The 6,931-nt window shown below is 35.0% G+C and overlaps 1 pseudogene; it reads right to left on the bottom strand.

Annotated features, from left to right (window-relative positions):
• Positions 1-4,862: 4,862 nt before the first annotated feature.
• Positions 4,863-6,437, bottom strand: LOC114527772 (annotated as a pseudogene).
• Positions 6,438-6,931: the final 494 nt, after the last annotated feature.

Raw genomic sequence — 6,931 nt, 5'->3', positions numbered from 1 at the left:
TAATATACTTCCAAATCCAGATAAATTGGATGAAAATGACCCCGATAACATGTTGACAAATCTAGTTTCAGATTATTACTCGCTTGATAAAATCAATGATATACTGAATACAGTAGGTCCTAAGGCACTCTCAGTTTTACTTTATTATATGACTTGATATACTCTTTCTTCCAAACCGGATATTTTAGCAGTCACCGAGACAAAATTGAATGAAAACACTGTAACTAATGTTGATATCCTTGGCTACAGTTTTTACAATGTTGACTCGCCAACTAATGCGGGAGGTCCCAGAATATATGTTAAACAAAACCTAAAATCTATTGCAAACCGGATATTAAACTGTCTTTAGATGGTGTGGAATCTTGTTGGATTGAGATTGAATCCAACAATACTTGTAGTATTAACAAGAATATTATAATAGGCTGTATTTACAGGCATCCTCAATCAAATACTCAGGCTTACATTAACGTCTTGATGAGTTACTAAGGCATCTTAATCAGCTCAAACATCAAGTTATAATATTAGGCGATATCAATATTTATTTTCTACGTTATGTTACCTATCAAGCCACGGAAAATTATTTAGATATGTTATACACAAATAACTTTATTCCTATTATTACTAAGCCTACTAGAATAACTGATCACACTAAAACACTAATCGATCATATTTATATTAACAAGTCTATATCTCAAGTTAAATCTGGAATTGCTGTACTCGATATATCAGATCACCTACCTGTATTTAGTATTATCAATGTACCTTGCAAGAGACTACTGTGAGTGCATCTACGCTAAGTTCTATCTGGCTCACAGAAAGACACCTGTAAATTCGATACAGCTAAAAACTTTATTTAAACAGACGTTGTTTACTCTATCCATGGTTAGCAAATTATGGCTGTTTAACCGTTTACCATTGCTGCTCGGTATTAGGATAGGTAACAAAAACTAAAAACATAAAATTATATACATGGTAAACTATGTGCTTAAGGCTACAAATATTATGTGAATGCACAGAGGCAGAGTAATAAATACAAGCTTACGTACATCTGTGTCCTTTTCTAGCTTGAAGCAAGTCTGTTGAACCTTCAACTGAACTTCGATCGTTATAAATATTAGAATGAGATGTTTTCACTGTTCGACTTTAAACGATTCACTGCCGTCTGATTTGTTTTATCTGCACATGTTAAACGTCTTATAATTATATGCACATGCATAATATTTACATAATAGTCAAACTTAAATATGCTTAATGCACGTCATCACAACTACATGAAAAGTGGTACTATCGTGACTACAAGTTTTTTAACAAAGAAAGAATATATTAGTGATTTATCACAAATTGACTGGAGTGAAAAACTTAGAGAGTTAGGCAATAATCTACACCAGACCACAAAGAATGTAATTGATACCTTAAAAGAAGTAACACAAAACCATGCACCGATAAAGGAAGTCCCCCGTAGTAAGACTAAACAATTTGATAAACCGTGGATAAGTAATGGTATTCTAAAATCAATTAAAATTAAGCAGCGAATGTATCGCTCACATTTTTTTAGCAACGATGCGAGGAAAGTTATGCAGTATAAACAGCATGCCAATAGATTAAATAAAATTAAAGCTATAAGTAAAACTAAATATTATAATAACCAGTTTGAAAATATAAAACTAACTTGAAAGCAACATGGAAGCTCATTGGCAATCTAATCAGACGTCAGCCGAAAGGGCAGTTGTCTCCTACGCGATTAATAAGAAATGGAAATATATACATTGATAAATATGAAATAGCTAATCAATTTAATCAACACTTTGCTAATGTTGGTGCTAATTTGGCAAACAAATTAAATATACCCCCTACCAGCCCAACAGCATACATACATAATTCGCCTGTATCAAGTTTTGTCATATCATCTGTGACAGAATCACAAGTAAGACTATTGTTTCTCTCACTCGATGGAAATAAGTCTTCCATCAGCATCCCTAATACCATTATTCAAATCTATTTATAATGAATCAATAAATACTGGTGTTGTCCCAAATGTTCTATTGGCGTATTACACCAATTTACAAGAACGGCATAGAAACTGACCCAAACAATTATCGACCAATATTGATACTATCACCATTTGCAAAGGAGCTAGAACGTTTAATATATGAACAGCTGCTAGAAGGTTTTCCTACTAAAAACAAACTAATTTTTGACTCAATTTGGATTTAGAAAAGGCTATTCCACAGAGCAAGCCATTCTGGAAATTACAGATAGACTAAAGTTAGCAATTGATAATAAGAAAATAACCTGTGGTTTGTTTTTAGACTTTTCTAAAGCATTTGATACGGTTGATTACAAAATTCTTTTGGCGAAACTATATAAATATGGCATACATGGTACTCCCTTGACATGGTTCAATACTTATTTAAATAATAGACAACATTATGTCAAAATAGGAAACACTGAATCTGATAACTTAAAGTGGCTATATCACTTGTGGGATCTTTACGGATTTGAATAGGGCTTGAAAAATTTGTTTATAAGTTCTACAACCTTTTTTGATATAATTAAATAGTTTTGAAAATACGTCGGTTGGGGTGACTGGGACTCAAAAATGATTTGCAAACACACCGTCTTTTATAATATAAACATGAGAAGTTTCACTGGCGATATAGTTTGCGCTTTTCAAGAAAAAAATGATGGAACGATGCGTTGCATATGGCTGTAGCAACTGGGTGAGTTTTTCTCAAAATATTTTACGTTATTGGAAGATAGAAGTAAAATTACAATTGATTATATTTAGGCAAATTGTCATGTTTAGATGTAAATATTTCCTAAACTATTTAACTATATCAAAAAGGGTAGTAGAACTTATAAACTAATTTTTCAAGCTCTATTCAAATCCGTAAAGATCCCACAAGTGATATAGGCACTTTAACTATGACCTGTGGCGTTCCTCAGGGATCAAGTCTTGGACCACTCCTTTTTATACTATGTATAAATGATATGATAAATTGTTCAAGTAAACTTACATTTCAAATTTTTGCCGATGATTCCAATGTATTCTACTCAAGCACGAGCATTGATGATGTTGAAAAAGTGATGAGTGAAGAACTAAATCATATATTTCAATACTGCGATGCTAATAAATTATCAGTTAATATAAATAAAACTAATTTCATGGTAATAACTTCTAGTAAGTGACGTGAACGCAAAATACAACTTATCAGAAACATTAAACAGAAAAACCATATTAAATAATTAGGTATATATATATATATTGATTAAAATTTAACATGGGATCAACAGATTAGCCATGTGAATAATAAAATTGCCAAGAATACTGGAATTATTAATAAACTTAGATATTGTATTGATTTAAAGATGCTAAAGCAACTCTATTTTACTCTCATCTATCCCTATATTAATTATGGCTTGATGAGTTGGGGAAAAGCTTATACCTCAAAACTGAAGAAATAGAGAACATGTCAAAATAAATGCATTCGAAGCATATTCTTTGCAGGCAAAAGAGAGAATGCTTCACCGTATTACAGCCTATTAAGTATTCTAAAATTAGATTGTGTTTTCAAACTCAAATTAGCTCTATTCACTTATAACGTTTTAAACGAAAAAGCTAAATTACCTATAATATTTTCTGATACTATTACTCTTGCATCATCGCGGCAGTCATACAATACCAGATTTGCTGCACAATGTAACTTTTCCAGACCAAATGCGCGAAGTAATTATGGAACACAAACATTTCTATTTACTGGGTCTAAACTCTGGGAGTCTGTCTATAATAGAATTAAACAATCCAAATAATTTCTTTATTTAAGAAAGCATATAGTCAATCTTTGCTTATTTCACAAACACAAGTATAAATAGATTAAATAGTAATTTCTACTTATGTTGGAGATTTAATTATCTATTAAATTACCTACCGTCCAAATCTTAAATAGTAATTAAATGTAGGCAGTGACCAACTCAATGTATACCAACTTGTATAACACACTAGTTGTCCCTTACTTTACATATTGTTCAACCGTCTGGAATGACAGGAATTGTAACAATCTTGAAAAAAAAACGGAGCGATTATAGAATACCTGGCCACTTTTGCTACATTTATCTAATAGTGGGATACGGGGATACGCAGTGACTAAAATGACGTAATTTGGTGTGATGTTAAAAAATTTTCATGAAGAGGACTGGGTAACTATAATTTTTCAATGATACGGGGATACGGGGATACGCAGTGAATAAAATGACGTAATTTAGTGTGATGTTAAAAATTTTCATAAAGAGGACTGGGTAACTATAATTTTTCAATGATACGGGGATACGCAGTGAATAAAGACGTAATTTAGTGTGATGTTAAAAATTTTCATAAAGAGGACTGGGTAACTATAATTTTTCAATGATGCGGGGATACGCAGTGAATAAAATGACGTAATTTGGTGTGATGTTAAAAATTTTCATAAAGAGGACTGGGTAACTATAATTTTTCAATGATACGGGGATACGCAGTGAATAAAATGACGTAATTTAGTGTGATGTTAAAAATTTTCATAAAGAGGACTGGGTAACTATAATTTTTCAATGATACGGGGATACGCAGTGAATAAAATGACGTAATTTAGTGTTATGTTGAAAAAATTTTCATAAAGAGGACTAGGTAAGTATTATTTTTCAATGATACAGGGGATACGCAGTGAAATAAGTGACACAATTTAGTGTTGTGTTAAAACGCCCTGAAAGGTCAATTTATTTGGATCGGTATTGAAACAAATTACTTTTAAGAGTATATTTGATGAAAAAAGATATATTTATGATACATAGAACATAGTTTATAGTGTATTGAAGAACCTTAGAATGTGTTACTCATTTGGCTGCTCCTCGTTTAGCAAACCTTGGCGTATTAAAAGTTGTTTTATGTTCTGGGTTATGGCACTGTGGCATTGACGGCGGTCCTTCTCTTCGTACTGGTCTTGGGTGATAAATGAGTTTGATGGCCATACTTCAAATGTATCGGGTGATTTCTTAACAAATATTGATGTTGGTTTAGGCACTCTTGCAACTCTTGCAGAGATCATTGTCCCATAAATGGGACAGAGCTGACGGAACGGCAGAATCATATTCTGTTTGCGTAACACTCCTTACGGCTTTCGGTGAAGCTGACTGCTTGAACGCTCGGTACGAGAGCACTGGACCAGGGAAGAACAACGCCGAAACTTTAGTTTGATATTGTGTCGGTTGCTTCCTTACTTGGTCGCAAGAATCTTCCGTTATTGATTTTACAAACTGAAAAATATAGCGAAAGGCTTTATATAGGATTGTTCAGTGTAATACATTTACATTCGGCTATTCGACAGTGCCATTGTATAAATAATATACGGAAGAAATATGAAGCAAATACACGCACGCATAGGGGCTTGTAATAATAGGCTTGAAACGTGCGAAAAATTGCAGCCTGTATTCAAGTTGTTTTGAATCCTAGCCGGGGTTGCTATTGCCCATGTAACATGATAAAATTAGCATAATAATATAATAACAATATATTGGCAAAGCAACTAAGTTGAGAAAATGGAACAAGGCGAGCAAAAATAAGTTGGAAAATATATCTTTTTACCTTGCAAAGGGCATCTTTTTGAAGCTCTAGATATTCCACGAAGTTGATGGCTCTCTCCAATGTCTGTTTGGGTATCATTGTAGGGCATTGTTGTAATGGTTGTCCGTTTAGTAATGAGCTTGTGGCGTGGGTAAAAACATGGAGCGCCATGGCTATGCGGGGAACCAAATCGGACTTCTTGGATTTGGGCGGCATAACACCATCCAGTATCGCGGCATTTACATCTGCTGTGAAGGACGAATTCATTTGTTGGAGAAGTCGAATTGCTTCTGCTTCGAAGTTGTATTCTTGAGGAGTGTCCTGGTGAATTTGTTGTATCAATCCAAAGATTTCTTCGAAGTTGTCTATGGGTTCTGTGTTGATGTAGAGAGTCGCGTCAGTTTGCTGTTCAGGAGTAGGTCGAAGTGCCAATGGGATAGCAACGAGAAATCTGTCAATTAGCCCATGTCCTTGATCCATTCGTGCAACGAGTTTTGCGGCGTTCTGATCCAAGGATAGCAAATGGAGTATTTGCTTCTATCTCGCGAGTCTGCTCTGTGCTGAAATGGTAGGTCGTTCTTTCTCCGGAGAAAAGTTTACATAGGAGTTGAACATCCCCACTCGCTGCTTCTTCATCGGATTTAAGCAGCTTGTGAAGTACGTCATATATCTCCGAGGAAACAACGTATGCCTTGCCAAATTTTGATAGCTGTTTTACAAGGGCGGATGATGTAGCTCGACCCATGAGAATGGTTTGTTCGTGTTCGGTAATAGACAGGAGGGGTGTCGTGGCAGAATGGTCTATTGCTGCGGATTTCCCAGTGCCTGGGTAGCCAACAAACATTGTGAATAGATTTGGTACTTGGGGGTGCGTCCCACAATGAATCGTTGCTCCGTTGTTGGCCTAAATGAACGCTGTTGTTGTGAGTGTACACGGGGCGAAGTATCCAATGGAGCTACCGAGCGAGATAGCTTTGTTTTCGACGAATTGTCTGACTTGGTCTTGAAAAAGATCTGAATAGTTATAGGACATTTCAGAAATGCGTTTGTGAAGAGCTGTCCACGTTGATTCTTGCTGCCTAGCGACTTTAGTTAGAGGATTGGCAGCCATCGCCTTTATAGGTTGCAGAGCTAGTAATGCCTCGGAGTAATTGTTAATGTTGTTTCGCAAACGGCACGAGAGTTTGTAATGGCAGTTTGCAAGTGAGGTATGTGCGCATAGTGTATTCAGTGTGAGATATTTGATGCGTGCATAACATCCTGTTAGGCTGTTAGGTAAGTGATACGAGATGGCGGGAAGAATTCCTGGTTGTGTAATAAAATTTTAGTACGTATTCG

This window comes from Dendronephthya gigantea, unplaced genomic scaffold (genome assembly GCF_004324835.1).
Source record: "Dendronephthya gigantea isolate DGI-Jeju-01 unplaced genomic scaffold, DenGig_1.0 000046F, whole genome shotgun sequence".
Taxonomy (NCBI): domain Eukaryota; kingdom Metazoa; phylum Cnidaria; class Anthozoa; order Malacalcyonacea; family Nephtheidae; genus Dendronephthya; species Dendronephthya gigantea.
The sequence above is the reverse complement of the archived record's forward strand: the minus strand, read 5'-3'. Positions and strand labels throughout refer to the sequence as shown.